Here is a 21,878-nt window from a genome sequence, read left to right on the forward strand (position 1 = left end):
TGGTTTTTGCATCATTTAACAGCGTGCGCCTCTGAAGCTCACCGTAGTAATTTGTTTCAACTTCCCTTGCACAAGTGCTGTAGGGACGTTGCACGACATACATTTCAATTTGATGAATTTCTCTCTCACACTGCAACTTGTTCAGAAATGGAATCAGATGGCTTCGGAAACACAGGAAACTGCCTTTCCCCCTGGTGCTGAAGTCTTTCTTTTTCTTTCTATGTTTTGCTTTTCTTAGCAGAAGGTCCCAGAGAAGCCACCTGCTGTCACATTCAAGGTCATTTTCTGGCACTAGATTATCTGAAATACTTTCTGATACCCAGTCACATTTTAACTTTTTCACCTCCCTCCCCACCCCCATGAACAATCGCAACCTACCCAAACACCACGCAGTGAGATGGCCCATAGCCACTTACAGAGCTACAGTAACATGAGATGTAAACACAGTGGTTAGAGGTCTATAAAATCATGAGTGGTGCGGAGAAAATGACTAAGGAAAATCTATTTACTTGTTCCCATAACACAAGAATTAGGGGCCACCAAATGAAATTAATGGGCACCAGGTTTAAAACAAATAAAAGGAAGTTCTTCCTCACACAGCGCACAGTCAACCTGTGGAACTCCTTGCCTGAGGAGGTTGTGAAGGCTAGGACTATAACAGGGTTTAAAAGAGAACTGGATAAATTCATGGAAGTTAAGTCCATGAATGGCTATTAGCTAGGATGGGTAAGGAATGGTGTCCCTAGCCTCTGTTTGAGATTTGAGACCTCTTGGGAGATTTGGGAGGGTTCAGCACTGGTTTTTGGTCCTACAGCAGCTGATCTGCAGGGTCCCACATCCTAAGGAGCATACCAGACAGGGAGTCTGTACCCCAGGAGAGTGCCACAGAGGCCCGAACTCAGGACAGTGTCTGGTAGCTCTTCAGACCCAGTGAGGCTGGAAGCAGGTGGGATCCAAAGGTTGGGTCCAATACAGAAGAATGGGAACTGTCCATTGGGGAGCCCTGACCCAGCGCCAAAAGAGCCTGATTTTTCAAAGTACTGAAGTAACCCAGACCAGAGAAGTGGGGGGGTCTCCATCCCCCTCTAATGGCTGGCCTGCAAAAGAGCTTTATCAATGGCGGGGGGTTTCAGTTAAAGAAGTGGATTCTTTCGCTCCTATGGCAGAGGCTCATGCTTCTACTGCTGAAGTCCCAGGGTTCAAGCAGCGCTGGTTTTGTGATCACACTTGGAGCCCACTGAAACCCATCGCGGGGTGTTGGGCAGCCATCACTACTGTACCCCGTTCCCGTGGGAGCCCCAGGCGTCCAGCACCTGTGAACCGCAGGCTCCTTTAACATCGGTGCCTTGTTGCGGATTCAGAGGCCTCACCAGCCAAGTCACTCAAACCTGCCGGCTGCAATCCCCAGCGGGACCTGCACCTGCCATGCAGCGCTCGGCATGCTGCCCTCTCTAGTGGCCACTGTTAACCTGAGCTCCCTGCTGCCTCCTTTCCCCAGCGGGGGGTCAGACACCCCAGGGACCTTGCTGAAGAGGGCTGGGGGAGAACAGCGAGTGTCCCAGCTGAAATCCCAGCGCGCTGTGAGGGCATCTCTGGCTATGGCGGGCTCTGTCTCCGGCCCAGCACCGTGCTGCGGGGAGGAGCCGAGAGTTCAGGGACACGCCGGCTCCCATCGGTCTCCGATACACGCAGGACGCGAACGGACCAGGGTCGTGTCTGGTGGTTTCACTAGCACTGAATGGTGGATCTACCTGAGCTCAAACAGCTCAGACACCAGAATCCCCAAGCCCAGGGAATTAGTCCAGAGGGGCGAGAGAGACTCACAGGTGGTTGAATTTGGTGCCGTTGGTCCATTTCCAGGGCTGACCCTGTTCCCTCCGGAGGCCGATCCAGTGGTCCTGGACACCCTTATGGCACAGCAGGAACGCCTTCAAGAAAGCCGAGGGACAGCAGGTATCAGCCCCAGCTCCGGTGCTTCCCCACCCCCCCATCCAGGGCTCTGTGCCGCAGAGAATCCCAGTCTCATATTCATAGAGTATCAGGGTTGGAAGGGACCTCAGGAGATCTTCTAGTCCCACCCCCATCCCCAATTAAATCATCCAACAGATTTTTTGCCCCATATCCCTAAATGGCCCCCTCAAGAACTGAACTCACAACCCTGGGTTTAGCAGGCCATTGCTCAAACCACTGAGCTATCCCTCCCCCCATATTGAAGAGTGCTCAGTTTATTTTTTTGGGGGGGAGGCGGTGTTCCCCTGCCTTTTGCAAAGTACAAGATCACCCAGGCAGTATTAACCCTCCCCCTGCACAGAGCAGCCCCACCCCTGTGCTCCCAGTCACCCGCACCCCAAGTCCCCCTGGGCTGGGGGCAGGTGCTGGGTCTGAGCTCTCTGCAGAGACCTCTCTTCTCACAGATCAGCCCCCGCTCACCGCAGCAAGGCAGGAGGAGGGAGCGAGTCAAGCTGAAGTGGGAGCGGTCAATGTGAGAGGATCCCCTCTTCCCCTCCTCCTCAGCTGGCTGCTCCTTTCCCATCCCCACAACAGGAGCACTGGCTGGGTTCTCAGTCCCACTCCAGCAGCCAGCAGGCCAGGAGATGCCTGAGCCAGCCCTGCCCTAGACAGAAGCTGTCTCCCTATTTGGGGAGGGGGGCAGCTGAGAATGGGCAATCCCTGTGATCACAAACAGACAGTAGGGCCCTGGGCCCAGCCAGGGCTGGCGTTCAGCAGCTGGAAGTTCATTCACTCTGGCCTCCCAGCACGGGAGGGCTCACAACTGCTCCTCACCCCACGGGGCAGAGCCCAAGTCCTACTGCAGCAGCCACCACTGTGCCAAGATCAGTGTATGGCAATTCGAGAGTCTCTCACCATTTCCTGCTCACTGTCGATCCCAGCTAGGGAGGCACCCGGTGCACAGCAGCGGCTCCGGCTGTCGGTCCAGCTCCCTTCCGTTTCTGAGAAATAGTAGCATTTCCCTCGGTATCCCATCCAGCCATCTGGGCACGAGGGGCCAGCAGGGGGGCACAGATCAGCTGATGAAAGCTGAGATGTCAGCACTGAGAATGAGACAGTCACATGGAGAGTAAGAGTTACACCTAGAATTGGGCATTTGACTGGTACAAAAATTGGTCAACTGATCAGTGAAAACTGTCAAAGAGTGGTCAGATATTTTAAAATACCAATTTATCAGAATTGGTTACCTCCCGCCAGGAAGAAAAAAGAGCAAGATGTCATTCTCTCCAGTAGGTTTAGCTTTCGATAGATACGGATCTACCTAATTTTTTTTAAAAAATGTACTTCACTGAGTTATTTTAGCTCAGAAAAAAAAGGCAAAACAATGAAACCAGGTTCCGGAAAACACAAGTGAGTCTCCAAGATGCAATCCGAAAGGCAGGCTGCCTCCTACCCCCAGGGCTCTTGCTGGAGTATTTGACTGTGGCCAAACAGGCAGTCAGTTGACCGGCTTGCCAAGCCCATTGGGACCCCCAGCTGGGGCTGGACCAAGGCAATCAGACGCAGGGGGACGGAGACGTTTGTCACTGTAAGTTTGCCTGGCAAGAAGGATTCCAGGGACACTCCCAGCCTGCGAGGGACTGACACAGCTCAGAGCATTTCACCCCAGGCACAAGATCAACAGCTGGACGTTCAACCTCGCAACAAACAGCAGGTGAACAACTGAGAAGAACTTGGGAACTTTCATGCAGGGACATGAAAGCCACAAGGGGGCGCCAAAAACCACAGCAACGGGAAGTGACCTGTTGCACTGTGGGCCAGGAATGATGGAACTTAATTCGCCTCCTACCTGCAGACTTTTCTCTCCCCAAACACAGCAGCAAGAAAGGCACTTTCTGGAAGCCCTCACGGCAGTGTATCCCTTTCAGAGCCATGAAAGAGCAACAGTGGGGTCACCCATAATTGACACCAAAGAGGATTTGAAAGACCTGTCTAGTTGAGAGGAGTCGGACTCAAACCCCTCCAGATGTTTTCGAGAACGTCACTTTTGTTTGCACCACAGTAACTCGGTAGCTGGTTTTCAAGCCTTCTCATGTGGCTGGCGCTCAGCGAGCAACAGACACTCTAAGTCTGGAAGAGTTAGGAAACGTGGCAGCAGTGATCAGAAAACGAGCATGTGTTCACCTCACGCACAAGGCATGTCTGACCCTGTAGATTTAACTGTCCAGTGCACGGTAGCCCACACCCCTGCCCTACTGAACTGAGCAGAGAAGTCAGTGACTAACAGTTGATGGCACAGGCTGTCTCCACCATCCATCTCCAGCTCAGATGCCACATGTTCTGCAGAGCTCCCTGCACCTGCAGGTGTGTAACCAACCCTAAGCTCACAGATTCCCACCTTACACACTGACAGCCAATGCTGCCCATTGCAACAGCCTGCCATTACAGCAGGGAGCTGGGATTCAGGGCCCATCTGTATCCGAGCAATCTGCACCAGTATAATCACAGTGACACAGTGACATCAGGGCAAACACCTCCTGGAGATGCGCTGGAGCAGTGCGGCCCGCTCTAGTAACTTCCTGCAGTGAACTGCACCAAGGCAAGCTCCTTTGTGCACCAGTGCAGTGCGTCTCCTTTAGCGGTTTGCACCAATTCAACTGCACGGATGTCATGACATCGGCACAGAGGATTCCTAATGCAGACAGACCTGGATTCAATCCCCTCTGCCAGCTGCTAAACCCTCCTGGGGCCCAGTGATCAGATCCCAGGGCAGGAGAGAAATCCCATCCCCGACAGCCTCCAGCACGCCCTGCCCCAGATGACGGGGGGGATACAGCAGGGTTCATGTTCACCGCAAACAGATGCCCTCTGCACGAGCACACGCTGTCTGGGCAGCCCGGGGGTGTGAATGGTGCTAAGGGACCCTTCATGGCCAAGCTCAGCGATTGGGGGGTTTCCACACTGCGCTGGTGGAGGGGTCTCGACTGACTTCTACGGCTCATTTCAATAACACTGCAGCACCTGCCGCCCGGCCACAGGCGTAACCTGAAGATCCAGGAAGGCCAGGCTGGTAACCTCAGAGCAACACAGGGAAGGCAAAGGGCTCAGGGATGCGCTGCACCCTGTCCCACTGGACACCCTGGACAGGGACTGTTTCATGGCGCATGGCAAAGGCGACTTGGATCCAAAGTGCTCAGAGATGGGCTGGGGGGGCTAATATCATTCAGATTGTCCCGACACAGAGAGTGCCCAGGTGCAGGGGTCTGGGAGGGAGCAGGAGGAGGGTCGGTGAGGAAGATCCCCCAGGAATCCTCTGTCCCAGGGGCAGAAGCCAGACAGGCCGGGAGGAGGGAGTGAGTGTGGTAGGTCATGGGGGAATGGGATGCACGGAGATCGTAGATGGAGGGGAAGGGAGCGGGGCGGAAGCTGGGAACTCACCTGCCAGAGCAATGATGGCAGCGATCAAAGGAGACGATACAACTATCAGTACAACCACAACTCTACGGGTTGGACTTTTCTGGCAGTTACAAGGAGGGTCTAAAACAGACAGACCCGTCAGGCAGGGCTGGGAGGACACGTCTCACTGACAGCACCGGGGCTGGAGCTGCCCTGGAACATGCATCGTTCTGTCGATTGCTCCTTCCGTCAGACACTCTGGGAGGGGAGCCCAGAGGGTCAGGCAGACCCCCCCACCAAGGGCAGATGGAGGGTCCATGGCTCCCTAGAGCTACCCTGGGGCTGTTACCAAGATCTGGCTCTGGCTGGGTAGCAGGGCCTCAGAGCAGCAGCCGGGCCATGGTAAGACGCAGCTGTGGGGAACTACAGACCCTCCCCCTGCTCTGGGCAGGGAGCCTGGGGGGAGGGATATGGACCTGGGGCTGCTCTCAGCCCCCCACCGCTGGCAAGTGGAGGGTCATCCACGGCTCCCTGCAACTGCCTGGACTCCAGCTCCCAACCAGAGGTGGGGTGTGGGGACCTCAGGGGGAAGAGGAGGGGGAGGGGCGGGGCCAATGACAAAAAGTGGGAGGGCCACGCCCCCTTCCAGCACCCCAGGCAGTCTCAGTGTCTCTCTCCAGCCTGCCCCCAGGCAGAGATGCCCCATTACCTGGGTTCCCTCCAGTCTCCAGGTGTCCATTGCCATTAACACACAACTCCTACAGCGGCTCTTCGCTCTCAGCAACCCAGCTGCTGGCCCCATTGTCCCTCTCAGCGACACTCAGGCCACAGACGCTGCTGCAGGTGCTGGGCTGGGGTCAGCTCCTCTCGGTCTGAGTGGGTCCGATTTGGCAGCAGCAAAGCCGAGGCAGAGGTCCTGGCCCTGGCTCCCCGTCCCTGCTCCAGACTCTCCAGCCGATGTGAACCCGAGACAGACCAAGCAGGACAGGTCAGGGGTGGGGGAGGCCATTTGTGGTTTCTTGTTCCCTGCCCAGCAGCCCAACCCCCTGCCAGAGGTGGTGCCATGATGATTAAAACCCCTTAACTCCTATCGGCCCCTCCGCCCCCAGGGCCTCAGAGACCTGATGTCCTATGGGCCCCTCCCACCCGTGACAGGCACCCAGCTGGGGGGTGGGGGAGAAGACCCTCCTCACACACACAATCCTCCTAGAAGTAAGTGTGAGTCGGATATCAGAAGGGGAGGGGCTGGGGCTCGAAACAGCCTTGTCCCTGGCCCAGCCCCCTCCTTGAAGGGCGGGACTTGAACCAGTGTCCAGCGCTCCTCTGCCCAGTCCCTCCTTTCCCTTCTGGGGCGGGGCTCTTCCGAACCCCCCCCCGCTCTTCGGCTCGGGGCCTGCCCCCCGAATCACCCCCCTTTAGCCCAGAGTCCCAGCCCTTCGGCCAAGGACCGGCCCCTGCCACTGCGCTGCCCTCCCCACACGGTCCCCAGGCACCGCCCAAGCCCCACCCCCCCTTCGGAGCCCTGCCCCCGATGCGGTCCCCAGCCCCGAGCCCGAGCCCCGCCACCCATTCGGGCTCCGGTCCCTCCCCCTCCCCATTTGGTCCCCAGCCCCTAGCCAACCCCCTCCCCGGTCCCTCCCTCTCCCATTTTGGTCCCTGACCCCGAGCCCTGCCACCCATTCAGGCCAGGGCCCGGACCCCTCCCCCTCCCCATTCGGGCCCGTGGTCCCCCCTCGCCCCAGTCCAGTGGTGGCTGGAACCGGCCCGCAATCTGAGCAGCCAGCAGCACCCACCCACCCACCCACCTGCGGCCCAGGCAGGGACCCCTGGGACCCGGAGTCTCACGCGCGTTAAGAGCGCCCGGCGCCGCAGCCCGGGGACGAGCTGAGATCCCAGCCGCCAGGCGGGCTCGCAGCGGATCCCGCCCGGTGAGTTCGCAGCCGCAGAGCGACCGGCTTCCCTGTGACCCCCGCGCCAGCTTCGTTCCCACGTGGGTCTGAACAGCGGAAACGTCCCTGCCCGGGGGTCACCGCAACAGCGGCCGATCCCCGCCCTAGCCCCGCCTCCATTTAACCCCTCGACTCCCGGCTGCTCTGCTCCCCACAAACCTTCCCCCTCTCTCCTGGGCTGGCCGGGTGCCCGAGCAGCGTCCCGCCCGGCCCCGGGGAAAGCTCCGATCGGGGCTCAGTCCTCGCCCTCCCTGGCCTGCCCGCCCTGCCCGCCCTCCTCCTGAAACCTTGTCCTCCCTCTGCCCTCCCCTGCTCCCCCCACCCCCGACCCCTCTGATCGCTGCTTCCCCCTCCTGCCAGCTCCCCGGGACCCTTACATAGGCTCTGTCCTTGGTCCCCTGGGGCTGACCAAATAGTATATAAACACATGGGGCGGGGAGGGTCCTTACTGGTTTGTTTCGGTGTAACAGTGTGTGACAAGGAGGGCGAGGTCTTGAGAAAAATAAACAAACAAACCAGTAAATGTGACATGGTTTATGGCCAGCCTCCCTCTTCTGTTCTCTTCTCCCTCTGCCCCTCGTCTCTGGGTTGTCTCCTCTATAAACACAAATTCAACTCCCCTCTCCATGCTGACAACTCACCCATTTGCCTCTCTGCACCAGCCCCATCTCCTGCTGGCCAAATGAACACCTCAGCCTGTCTCTGGGACATCTCCTTGTGCCTACCTAGCTGTCAGCTCAAGCCCAACATGGCTAGAGCAGAGCTCTCTGTCTCTCCCCTCCTGTCCAAGCCCTCTCTATTACCTCCTTTCTCCATCGCTGTGGACAAGGCCAGCATCCTGCCTGTCACTCAGGCCCATAACCTGTCATCTTCCACTCACACCTCTCTCTAGGTCAGGGGTGGGCAAACTTTTGGGCCCAAGGGCCACATCGGGGTTGCAAAACGGCATGGAGGGCCGGGTAGGGAAGGCTGTGACTCCCCAAGTAGCCTGGCCCCCACCCCCTATCCACCTCCTCCAACTTTCCGCCCCCTGACTGACCCCCATCCCTAACCGCCCCCTCTGGGACCCCATCCCCTAACCAACCTCTGTCCCTGAGTGCCCCAACCCCTGTCCACACCCCTGCTCCCTGACAGCCGCCCCCCCCGGGATTCCCACACCTATCCAACCCCCCCGTTCCCCATCCCCTGACCGCCCCCCCCAGAACCTCCACCCCATCCAACTGCCCCCTGTCCCCTGACTGCCCCTTATCCAACCCCCCGACCCGCTTACAACGCTGCTCAGAGCAGCAGGAGCTCGCAGCCACGCTGCCCGGTAGGAGCAGCAGGCCAGAGCACCAGCGGCACAGTCAGGTGAGGCCGCAGGGGCTAGGGGACAGCGGGGAGGCACCTGGGGCTAGCCTCCCCTGCTGGGAGCTCAGGGGCCGAGCAGGACAGTCCCGCAGGCTGGATGTGGCCCGTGGGCCGTACTTTGCCCACCTCTGCTCTAAGTCCTCACATCCATGGCTGTGCTTAAGTCTTGTGGTGTTTTCCTGCATAACATCTCTAAGATACAGCCTTTCCTCTCCATCCACACAGCTAAAATTCCCATCGAGGATCTGATCACATCACATCTCAGTTACCGCCACATGCTTCTCTTTTCCCTCTTCCCCAGCTCATATCCATTCAGAATATTGCTGCAAGCTGCAAAGATCATTCTCCTAGCCCACTGCTTTCACCATGTCACCCCTCTTTGCATCCCTCCACTGGCTCCCCCTTCTCTATTGCATCAAACAGAAGCAGCTTGTCTTCTCTTTCAAGGCCCTTCACGTACTGTCTTCTCCTAACCGGACATCTCTCATTCACTGTACCAATGTCTTCTCCTAACTGTACCATCTCTCATTCACTGTACTGTTGACTCCCACCTCCAATCGGTCCATGCTGCCAGCAACACCCACTTGTTAAATTTTCAGACAACCACCTTCATGCTTTCTGCCACATGCCCTTCATGCTCGGAAGGAGAGCCCCTTAAACATTTTCAAACCTCTCTCATTATCCATCTCCAATTCCCAAATCAAAGGGACCACTGCCTATCATACCGACCGATACACTTTCATTATTTCCTTGTACTCCCCTGTCTGTCTGTCTCCATCTGTCTCTTGTCTTATACTTAGATTGTCAACTCTTTGGGGCAGGGACTGTCTTTTGTACTATTTTGTACAGCACCTAGCACAATCGGGTCCTGATCCATGACTGGGGCTCCTATGTGCTACAGTAATACAAATAACACAGGCTAGAGAATGTCACTATTATGGCTTCAGTGCCCTCCCCCCCGCACCACCACCACCAAAAAGCAGCAAAACAAACAAAAAAAATCAACCTCCCAGCTCAAAACGTATGTGTTTACACTCAGCTGGCGAACTCAATGTAAAGTACTAGTAGAGGTGAGGGAGAGGTGTCTTTTACCTTGATGTAGCTAGTCCAGGAATGCTATACGCTCAGCCTGGTATTTACCTGCACAAGTGACACAGAGGTTAAAGCCACCTGTGCCTTGTCTGAAGCACTTATCCTGAAGCACTTACATGAGAGGAAAGTGATCAGGAACAGCCAACATGGATTCACCAAGGGAAGGTCATGCCTGACTAATCTAATCGCCTTCTATGATGAGATTACTGGTTCTGTGGATGAAAGGAAAGCAGTGGATGTATTGTTGCTAGACTTTAGCAAACCTTTTGACATGGTCTCCCACAGTATTCTTGTCAGCAAGTTAAAGAAGTATGGGCTGGATGAATGCACTCTAAGGTGGGTAGAAAGTTGGTTAGATTGTCGGGCTCAACGGGTAGTGATCAATGGCTCCATATCTAGTTGGCAGCCGGTGTCAAGTGGAGTGCCCCAGGGGTTGGTCCGGGGGCCGGTTTTGTTCAATATCTTCATAAATGATCTGGAGGATGGTGTGGCTTGCACCCTCAGCAAATTTGCGGATGATACTAAACTGGGAGGAGTGGCAGATACGCTGGAGGGCAGGGATAGGATACAGAAGGACCTAGACAAATTGGAGGATTGGGCCAAAAGAAATCTGATGAGGTTCAATAAGGATAAGTGCAGGGTCCTGCACTTAGGACGGAAGAACCCAATGCACAGCTACAGACTAGGGACCGAATGGCTAGGCAGCAGTTCTGCGGAAAAGGACCTAGGGGTGACAGTGGACGAGAAGCTGGATATGAGTCAGCAGTGTGCCCTTGTTGCCAAGAAGGCCAATGGCATTTTGGGATGTATAAGTAGGGGCATAGCGAGCAGATCGAGGGACGTGTTCGTTCCCCTCTATTCGACATTGGTGAGGCCTCATCTGGACTACTGTGTCCAGTTTTGGGCCCCACACTACAAGAAGGATATGGATAAATTGGAGAGAGTCCAGTGAAGGGCAACAAAAATGATTAGGGGTCTGGAACACATGACTTATGAGTAGAGGCTGAGGGAACTGGGATTGTTTAGTCTGCAGAAGAGAAGAATGAGGGGGGATTTGATATTACCTGCTTTCAACTACCTGAGAGGTGGTTCCAGAGAGGATGGTTCTAGACTATTCTCAGTGGTAGAAGAGGACAGGACAAGGAGTAATGGTCTCAAGTTGCAGTGGGGGAGGTTTAGGTTGGATATTAGGAAAAACTTTTTCACTAGGAGAGTGGTGAAACACTGGAATGCGTTACCTAGGGAGGTGGTAAAATCACCTTCCTTAGAAGTTTTTAAGGTCAGGCTTGACAAAGCCCTGGCTGGGATGATTTAATTGGGGATTGGTCCTGCTTTGAGCAGGGGGTTGGACTAGATGACCACCTGAGGTCCCTTCCAATCCTGATATTCTATGTTTCTATTCTATGTCTCCACTCAGATTTTACATCAAGTTAGCTATCTCCATGTAAACACACTTTTGCAGTGAAGACAATGCCTGGGAGACTCCTACCTCAAGCCCCTAACTTCTGGTTGAGCTAGAAATTATTTGCAACATTTAAGAGCCCGCTGTTTGAAAGAGGTTAAACACACACAACATTTCTCCATTTTATCTTTGTGCAAACGATAGCACTCTGTGTAGTCAGGTTTCAGAGTAGCAGCCGTGTTCGTCTGTATTCGAAAAAAGAAAAGGAGGACTTGTGGCACCTTAGAGGCTAACCAATTTATTTGAGCATAAGCTTTCGTGAGCTACAGCTCACTTCATCAGATGCATAAAGTGGAAAATACAGTGAGGATGTTTTTATACACACAGACCATGAAAAGATGGGTGTTTATCACTTCAAAAGATTTTCTCTCCCCCTACCCCACTCTCCTGCTGGTAATAGCTTACCTAAAGTGATCACTCTCCTTACAATGTGTATGATAATCAAGGTGGGCCATTTCCAGCACAAATCCAGGGTTTAACAAGAATGTCTGAGGAACAGTGTGGGGGAGGGGGAAGGAATAAACAAGGGGAAATAGGTTACCTTGCATAATGACTCAACCACTCCCAGGCCTAAGTTAATTGTATCCAATTTGCAAATGAATTCCAATTCAGCAGTCTCTGGTTGGAGTCTGTTTCTGAAGTTTTTCTGTTGTAATATCGCAACTTTCATGTCTGTAATTGCGTGACCAGAGAGTGAAGAAGAGTGAAGCCTGTTGATGGTTCTTTAGCCACTTGGATGTGCAGCAGTGCAGCTGCTCACAATGCACATAGAGGCAGGGGTCGGAAAATGGCAGTCCAGCATCAGAGTTACTCATGCCAAGCTACTGGCCAAGTGGCCTAGACATGAGGAGGGAGCAGGGCCTTGTCACATGCACATCTGATGCTCCTGGAAGTTGGTTTGCAGAATCAGACCCCCAGAGAAGCATTCACCAAATCTTTGGAAGCTGTGCACTGCTTCAGGACAATACAATCAGTCATGTCTCTCTCCCCCCACACCCTCCACATGTGTATTCGTCAAGACCTAATCATCTTTATTTATACCTCCTCTGTACCCCTCTAAACTAGTGCTTCATACACATCCCCGGGGAAGGGGATGGCAAATGAGTGCAGCCCACGCTCAGAGAGACACTGACCTGGGAGCGATTTCTAGACACGGTTGAAAATCTTTTTCAAAGGAAGGATTGTCTGTAGAAAAGTGACTACTTTTGGAATGCAAGGGTTTTTCGTGAAAGATTGTCAAGACTAAGAATTACCTGTTTTCACAATATTGTTCTGACACTTTTAAAATCAATCTTTTGTTCACTATATACTCTCTTCCATGCCTCTACCCCCTTTGACCCCAAACCTGAGTTTGTTTTGGGTTAAAGTGGGTGGAGGCATGGCAGAGTAGCAGTCGTGTTAGTCTGCATCTGCAAGACTAACACTGTTTCAGAGTAGCAGCCATGTTAGTCTGTATCCGCAAAAAGAAAAGGAGGACTTGTGGCACCTTAGAGACTAACAAAGACATTTGAGCGTAAGCTTCCATGAGCTACAGCTCACTTCATCGGATGCATGCAATGGAAAATACAGTGTGGAGATTTTATATACATAAAGAACATGAAAGAATTGGTGTTACCATAGAGACTGTAACAAGAGTGATCAGGAAAGGTGAGCTATTACCAGCAGGAGATCAGGGGTGGGCGGGGGAGGGGGCGGAGGGTGAAGAAAACCTTTTGTAGTGATAATCAAGGTGGGCCATTTCCAGCAGTTGACAAGAACAGTAGGGGGGGAAATAAACAAGCGGAAATAGTTTTACTTTGTGTAATGACACATCCACTCCCAGTCTTTATTCAAGCCTAAATTAATTGTATCCAGTTTGCAAATTAATTCCAATTCAGCAGTCTCTCCTTGGAGTCTGTTTCTGAAGTTTTTTGTTGTTGAAGAATTGCCCCTTTTAGGTCTGAGTTCGAGTGACCAGAGAGATTGAAGTGTTCTCCGACTGGTTTTTGAATGTTATAATACTTGACGTCTGATTTGTGTCCATTTATTCTTTTATGTAGAGACTGTCCAGTTTGGCCAATGTACATGGCAGAGGGGCCTTGCTGGCACATGATGGCATATATCACATTGGTAGATGTGCAGGTGAACGAGCCTCTGATAGTGTGGCTGATGTGATTAGGCCCTATGATGGTGTCCCCTGAATAGATATGTGGACAGAGTTGGCAACGGGCTTTGTTGCAAGGATAGGATCCTGGGTTAGTGGTTCTGTTGTGTGGTGTGTGGTTGCTGGTGAGTATTTGCTTCAGGTTGGGGGGCTGTCTGTACGCAAGGACTGGCCTGTCTCCAAAGACCTGTGAGAGTGATGGGGCGTCCTTCAGGATAGGTTGTAGATCCTTGATGATGCATTGGAGAGGTTTTAGTTGGGGGCTGAAGGTGATGGCTAGTGGCATTCTGTTATTTTCTTTGTTGGGCCTGTCCTGTAGTAGGTAACTTCTGGGTACTCTTCTGGCTCTGTCAATCTGTTTCTTCACTTCAGCAGGTGTGTATTGTAGTTGTAAGAATGCTTGACAGAGATCTTGTAGATATTTGTCTCTGCCTGAGGGGTTGGAGCAAATGCGGTTGTATGGTAGAGTTTGGCTGTAGACAATGGATCGTGTGGTGTGTCCTGGTTGGAAGCTGGAGGCATGTAGGTAAGTATAGCGGTCAATAGGTTTCCAGTATAGGGTGGTGTTTATGTGACCATCGCTTATTAGCACCGTAGTGTCCAGGAAGTGGATCTCTTGTGTGGACTGGTCCAGGCTGAGGATGATGGTGGGACGCAAATTGTTGAAATCATGGTGGAATTCCTCAAGGGCTTCTTTTCCATGGGTCCAGATGATGAAGGTGTCATCAATGTAGCCCAAGTAGAGTAGGGGCATTAGGGGACGAGAGCTGAGGAAGCGTTATTCTAAGTCAGCCATAAAAATGCGGGCATACTGTGGGGCCATGCGGGTACCCATAGCAATCCGGCCGACTTGAAGGTACACATTGTCTCCAAATGTGAAAGAGTTATGGGTGAGGACAAAGTCACAAAGTTCAGCCACCAGGTTTGCCGTGACATTATCGGGGATACTGTTCTCGACGGCTTGTAGTCCATCTTTGTGTGGAATGTTGGTGTAGAGGGCTTCTACATCCATAGTGGCCAGGATGGTGTTTTCAGGAAGATCACCGATGGATTGTAGTTTCCTCAGGAAGTCAGTGGTGTCTGGAAGATAGCTGGGAGTGCTGGTAGCATAGGGCCTGAGGAGAGAGTCTACATAGCCAGACAATCCTGCTGCCAGGGTGCCAATGCCTGAGATGATGGGGTGTCCAGGATTTCCAGGTTTATGGATCTTGGGTAGCAGATAGAATATCCCAGGTCGGGATTCTAGGGGTGTGTCTGTGCGGATTTGTTCTTGTGCTTTTTCAGGGAGTTTCTTGAGCAGATGGTGTAGTTTCTTTTGGTAACCCGCAGTGGGATCAGAGGGTAATGGCTTGTAGACAGTGGTGTTGGAGACCTGCCTAGCAGCCTCTTGTTTATATTCTGACCTATTCATGATGACAACAGCACCTCCTTTGTCAGCCTTTTTGATTATGATGTCTGAGCTGTTTCTGAGGCTGTGGATGGCGCTGTGTTCTGCACGGCTGAGGTTATGGGGCAAGTGATGTTGCTTTTCCACAATTTCGGCCTGTGCACGTCGGCGGAAGCACTCTCTGTAGAAGTCCAGTCTGTTGTTTCGACCTTCAGGAGGAGTCCACCCAGAATCCTTCTTTTTGTCGTCTTGGTAGGAAGCTCTCTGTGGGTTAGTATGTTGTTCAGAGGTGTGAGAAATATTCCTTGAGTCGGAGACGTCGAAAATAGGATTCTAGGTCACCACAGAACGGTATCATATTCGTGGGGGTGGAGGGGCAGAAGGAGAGGCCCCGAGATAGAACAGATTCTTCTGCTGGGCTAAGAGTATAGTTGGATACATTAACAATATTGCTGGGTGGGTTAAGGGAACCACTGCTGTGGCCCCTTGTGGTATGTAGTTGTTTAGATAGTTTAGTGTCCTTTTTCTTTTGTAGAGAAACAAAGTGTGAGTTGTAAATGGCTTGCCTAGTTTTTGTAAAGCTCTCCAACACCACTTTCTACAAACCATTACCCTCTGATCCCACTGAGGGTTACCAAAAGTTAGTGCCTGTCTCACCTCCCGCAACCTGCAAGGTCTCGTGCCAGCAAAGGGAAGGTGCATTCTGCAGATCTGGAGCTGCACTCGCATGTCCTGAGGGCTGTCCTGCACCATGGTCACCACGGGCAGGTAGGTCATCAACCTCCATCTCTGTCCCAGCTGCAGGATGGCCTGTGGTGCCTGCTTCCTCAGGCACCTGGAGATGCTGAAATAGGGGTGGGGTTGGCAGAGCAGGAGAACACCCCATGAGGTTAAGAAATGGCAGTGAGAGCCTTTTCCCTCCCTGGGAGATTACGGTGTCCCTCTGTGGGGACTCCCTTCCTGGCAGGTGCTGTGTTTTCGTTCCTGGGCACTGCCAGGAGGCCCAGCTCCCAACCCTAGCAGCTTGGCTGTTCCATCCCCTGCTGTGTACCAAAACTGACTTGAAAGGACTATCCAAGCCCCTCCCAGGCCTGCTCCCATTGCGGGTCTCTCTCCTGGCTGAGCACAGGCTGTTCTTATATCGCCCAACAGGCCTGGATCCTAGTTACACGCTGCTCCTTCCCATGTGACCCCTGCACTTATTCCCTTCACCTGGGGATAGGTTCAGTTGAGCTACTACCCCTTTCATGGCCATCTCCCCCTGGGACAGCCTGAAACTGGAAACCTGTGCTCGAACAGGACCTGTTTGCTAGGAAAGGTGCTGAAGACACACTGGAAAAGGAAATCATTTGGACTGGATTGAAATTATTCCAAAGGAAAGTGGATGAGAGAAAACGTCCAGCGTTATCCTCCTAGCGAAAGAAAAAAATGAAGGTTTTTAAGCATTAGAGCCAGTTGGTCAGAAACAATCTTTCTTCTCCAGTGACGTGAAGTTAAAGGTCACGGAGAGGAAGAAAACCTCCACTCGGGTTGTTACTGGAGCTGAAGCAGAGAGGCCAGGACAAACACGGCTAGGGCCCAGGACTGACTATCAGCAGATTGGCCATTTTCTATTCCTGACTTTTTGACCATGAGCAAATCTCTTTGCTTCTGTGTGCCTCAGTTTCCACAACTATAAAATAAAGCTACTCAAGGTTATGTTTTTTTGTCTTCTGTTTTTCAAGGCGGGACACTTTGATACATTTGGGGCCTGTCTATGCTACCGGTCTAGAGTGTCTTTGTAAGCTGATGACCCCCACATGTTGTTCAGAAGCTATGGATGACACAAGCTCCTACATTTGTTCTGTGCTTAGCCCCTAGGGCACAGCTGGGCTGGGCGGCCTTTTCTCACTGTGCTGTGTGGAGCAGGTTATGGGCACGAGGGATATGAAGAGGCTCTCAAGGACTAATTCTTGAAAATAAATATCAATGAACTGCAACCCAAATAAAATATCTGGAGAATGAGAACGCAAGGGGTAGATCTATTAATAGGTTAATATCAAGAGGTATTCTGACTCTATTTTTAAAAATTGCTGCAACTGTATATAAAGCCTCAAGAGCAAAGATAAAGAAGAAGCCAACTGCAGCATACAGGGTACAGCACTATTTTCCCTTTCCAACAGCAGAGACCTGAGAACTTTTAAAGTAGGGGAGAGGCTTGTTTTTGTTTCAAAACTAAGTGGCACCAACTGTACTTTCTGATAGCTGTTGAACTCCATTTTAGGTCATCGCAAAAAGGAAAGGAGTACTTGTGGCACCTTAGAGACTAACCAATTTATTTGAGCATGAGCTTTCATGCGCTACAGCTCACTTCATCAGATGCATACCGTGGAAACTGCAGAAAACATTATATACACACAGAGACCATGAAACAATACATTGTAGGGAGAGTGGTCACTTTGGATAAGCTATTACCAGCAGGAGAGTGAGTTTGTGTGTGTGGTTTTTGGAGGGGGGTGAGGGGGTGAGAGAACCTGGATTTGTGCTGGAAATGGCCCACCTTGATGATCACTTTAGATAAGCTATTACCAGCAGGACAGTGGGGTGGGAGGAGGTATTGTTTCATGGTCTCTGTGTGTATATAATGTCTTCTGCAGTTTCCACGGTATGCATCCGATGAAGTGAGCTGTAGCTCACGAAAGCTCATGCTCAAATAAATTGGTTAGTCTCTAAGGTGCCACAAGTACTCCTTTTCTTTTTGCGAAGATATACTAACACGGCTGTTACTCTGAAACCTGTCATTTTAGGTCATGTGATGGAGCATCTGATTGCTTCTATTTATACCCTAATATAGCACCATCAAATGCTAGGAATGCAGCAGGAAAATGTGAAGGGGGCTTGCTGGCTGAAGCAAAACGAAGGAGTCGAGTAAGTATACAGCTAGTCTCCAGCATCTAGGAAATCAGCCTAGATGGCGACTGGAACCTTGGCTCAGGTTAGAGTTTAGCTAGCTGCATTCTGCATGCTTATAAAATTGGGTCTTCTAGAGGCAACTCTTCTGCCAGGTGGTATCAGGAACAACAAAGGCCAGGTTCAATATTCAGAAGTTCCTGTTAACATTACAAAACAGAACTGGCTCGAGCCTCACTCAATCTGGGAAAACTTACCACCACCCTAGGCACCTCTAAGAAGTGAAAGTTCTCCACTTATAAGCACTGAATCTGTGTACAACACAAGAAAACTTGTATTAAAAGGAAGGGGGAACTCAGCATTAATTTGGAAAAACAGCACAAGAATGATGCAAAAGTATGCAAACCACAAGTCAACACCTCACCGTGGGTTGCCTCAGTTTCCCCCCCTTGCCTCAGTTTGCCCCCTTCCCTCAGTTTCCCCCCCTTGTAGTACAAAAGTCTGAGGGACAAATGACCCTTTATCATACTATTCCTTTCCCCTCCACTGCGCTCTGCTCAGAGTTGGTTGTCCGTAGTCAGTGAAGTCCCAGCATTCAGGGGTGTGTTCATGTGGGTTCACCTCCCACATCTCAAAGGGAAGGTCTAGCAATCCCTCTGTAGTTGCCACTGCCCACTGTCCCTGCTGCCACCTTTGCCACTGCTGGCACTGCTTGCTGCCTCTGTGATAACGTTTTCTGGGGTTCCATCACCTAGCCCTGTTCTTAGTGACTTCACCACGGAGGGGGGAACCTCTCTGCAACTGAAACCTCTGCATTGTCTTTCACTCCAACACTGTCCTCATACCAAGTCAAAGACTTAGCCTCCAGACCCGGTCACCAGTGACTTCAGCTCTAGTCATCACTGAGCAGAAACAAAGACTCTTAAATGAGTATGATCAGCTTTGTCTTTAAACAGAGGGGGAGGTTCAAATGGTGTCTATGACTCTATTTAAAGAGCCTACACCCCCAGGTAGGAACACCTGTCCCCAACCCCACTGTTTTGCTACCTGGTGCAATCATTAAGCACTCCAATCATTAAGAACTGGGCTAAATAGTGGAACCTCAGAACACAGCACCCTTATCCCCTGCTTAGTGAGTGAGGTTAAATTTAGGTTCAACCAGAGCATGTTAAGTACCTTTACTTATACAATCAGGATAACATTTCTGTGTCCTAGGGAGCCCCTCAATGCTCACTTGCAGAGGATACCCTATAATGCTCATCAGGCCTAGCACATTGCCCCAACTCTCTGTTGTCATCTGTATCTATAACGTGCCATTGAAGGTGTCACATGCAAACTGGTAATATACTGGCCATTAATATTAGCGCATGATGTATGTACCGGAAGTGTATAAAGAATTATAGATGTGTGCTGGAAATATGTTCCTCAAATGTGTTTGGCATGCAGTACCTAAGCACAGCCTGTCCTAGGCAAAGGAATGCTTCACAGGCTTGAGTGTGGCTCCAATGTAAATTCCGTAAGGTCTGACCAAAGACCATGAAAAGCACATTTATGAGCAAGGTTAGACAAAGCCATCAGGCAGTAAGTGGGGGAAGACAACCACTTAACAATGTTGGTGGGGGATGGAGACTGCACCCCTGCACCCACCTCCCCAAGGATGCTTTCCTGCTTCTTGAAACAGGGTCAATGGACTTTGGAAGATATAAGTAGAGGGGGAAAGCCATTTGTCATCGTTCCCCTGAGAAGACCAAGAAATGAAGTGTTTTAGGCTCCATGTTGGATCCTGGCTAAAGACTGGCCAGTCATGCTGGAAGAATGACTGTGGTGAGCAAACTACTTTGAATCAAAATCTAAAGTGTAAGTTAGATTTTAGCCGTAGAAGCCTTATTTTTACTTGTTTGTAACCACTTCTATCCCTATTCTTTCTACTTGGTATCTCTTAAATCCAGGTTCTATTGGTAATAAACTTGTTTTACCTTTTACAAAACTATCTCAGTGTTGTATGTTAAACTAAAGGGTAAAATCCTCAGCTAATCTAGCAGGCTGGTGTGTATTCTTTCCCTTTGGAGGCAGCTAACTGGATAACTTCTGGGAGGGTCCAGTGAGAGGGACTGGATACTACCAGGGAGATGGTTTTGGGGTGACTCGGGACTGGAGGGGCAGTTGGTGTGTTGCTGGTTGCTGGAAGCTGCTGGGTGAGGTCATTGTGCTGTGAGCAGGCTACTTGGGCGCTGAGCCGAAGCTGCACAGCACAGAAATAGTCAGGGTTACTGGGCAGGTGGTGACACAAACTCTTACTGGTCTGGGTGAAACCCCAAAGCATCACAATTTTATTACCCCTGCACTCAATACTGAAGTGAATTTTAACCCAAAACTCATCACTCTGGCAAAGCAGGTCTGTCTGGTGAACACCTAGGCAGAGTAGGAGTATCTGCTCCTGAAGTCTTTCCCCAGTTCATCACTAGATGTCAGGGGAGAGCTCATTCAGGCCCTGCTTATGTAAGGCTACTGGATTTTGTTGGAATTTCATATTACAAATGGATGCATTTCCCATGGGCCTTTTAATTAAGAAAAAAAACCTTGTTATTTATCTCAAAAATGGACACCTGATATTTTTCTGCTCTTTTTCTCTTTACCGATTGAGTCTGACTCACTTCTACCAGTATAGCAAGGCACTCTTTAATTAAAATTTCTGTGGTTTGCTTTAATTATCAGCTATGGACTCCTATTGGCAGAATGATCCCAGGTGTATGCTCTGCTTCCCTTTTTGTTTTTTCTCATTCACATGATTCATATTCAGGGTGTATTTTCCATTTCTTTTGTTGGCGTTAATCTAACAATGATTAAATGCATAATTAATATTTTAAAAGTAGCCGAAATGATTTATGCCACGTGCTCAGTATGCCATTTCCAAACTTGGAACCTGATCCTGGACCATAATATGCCATGGATATTTGAAGTAGAATACCTCAATAAAATCATTGGGAAGTTCTGTGTAACATTCAGTGGCATGATGTGGCTACATGAGAAGTACTGAATACCTGTAACTCCCACTGAAGACAAAACACCTAGTAAGAGGATTTCTAATTATATAAATCAGTGGTCTCCAACCTTTTTACTCACAAGATCACTTTTTGAATTTAAGTGCAACCCAGGATTTACCCCACCCCTGCCCCGCTCACTCCCCTTTGTTTTCCCCCGCCCCCATCCTCACTCACTTTCATTGGGCTGCGGCCAAGCGGCTCAGAGTTTGGGAGGGGGCTCCTGGCTGAGCCTGGGGTAGAGATGCAAGTTCTGGGAGAGAGTTTGGGTGCAGGAGGGGGTGCGGGGTGAAGGTTCTGGGAGGGGGCTCAGGATTAGGGTGTGGGCTCCCACCAGGCAGCACTTACCTCAGACAGCTCCCAGGTGGTGGCACAGGGGGGCTAAGGCAGGTTTCCTGCCTTCCCTGGCCCCACGCCACTCCCAGAACCAGCCAGCATGCTCCTGTGTCCCCTGGGGAAGGGTATGTAGCTCCACATGCTGCTTCTGCCTGCAAGCACCACCCCCGCAGCTCCCATTGGCCACAGTTTCAAAATGGAATTATGAGGTTGGGCTGCCCAGGTGGATGGGAAAGAGAAAATCTAGGCATTGTCCGAAAACTAAATGACTACTTTGACTCAGTTTGCAATAAGGATGATAATATAGAACATGAACATGAAGGCAGGATAGCTGATGGAAATGGGCACAGAAATGGCAATGCTCACATCTGAGAGGAGAGAAAAACTTAGTTTAATGCGTTCAAATAAATCACACAATTAACACACAAATTAATGGTGATTTAAAAAATTATTTGTGATTAATCGCAGATTTAATCACACTGTCAAACAATATAATACCAATTGAAATGTATTAAATATTTTTGGATGTTTTTCTACATTTTCAAATATGTTGATTTCAATTACAATACAGAAAATAAAGTGTACAGTGCTCACTTTATATTACAATTTAAATGTAAACTTGGGTAAACTTTACATAATACTGTAAACAGTATTGGGTCTATTAAACAATTGGGTCTACAGTATCATGTGTTACAGTTGGGTCTTTTTTTACAGTGCAAATATATGTTTAATAAAAAATAATATAAAGTGAGCACTGTACACTTTGTATTCTGTGTTATAATTGAAATCAATATATTTGAAAATGTAAAAAGCCTCCAAAAATTAAATAGGTGGTATTCTATTATTGTTTAATGCCACGGTTAATCGTGATAGAAAAATTTTA

The 21,878-nt window shown here is 50.6% G+C and overlaps 1 protein-coding gene and 1 long non-coding RNA gene across 10 annotated transcripts in view; both read right to left on the reverse strand.

Annotated features, from left to right (window-relative positions):
- Positions 1–21,878, reverse strand: part of LOC140898275 (uncharacterized) — a 2,445,793-nt gene that overhangs the window by 2,049,251 nt on the left and 374,664 nt on the right. The window lies entirely within an intron of this gene.
- On the reverse strand, positions 1,566–6,372 carry LOC144929434 (uncharacterized). Its single transcript, XR_013634665.1, has 3 exons — positions 6,056–6,372; positions 2,866–3,053; positions 1,566–1,928 (listed from the first exon to the last, which is right to left on the reverse strand). It is a non-coding gene; the product is annotated as an uncharacterized LOC144929434 (long non-coding RNA).

The sequence above is a fragment of the Lepidochelys kempii genome, chromosome 14, assembly GCF_965140285.1.
Source record: "Lepidochelys kempii isolate rLepKem1 chromosome 14, rLepKem1.hap1, whole genome shotgun sequence".
In the NCBI taxonomy this organism is placed as follows: Eukaryota; Metazoa; Chordata; order Testudines; family Cheloniidae; genus Lepidochelys; species Lepidochelys kempii.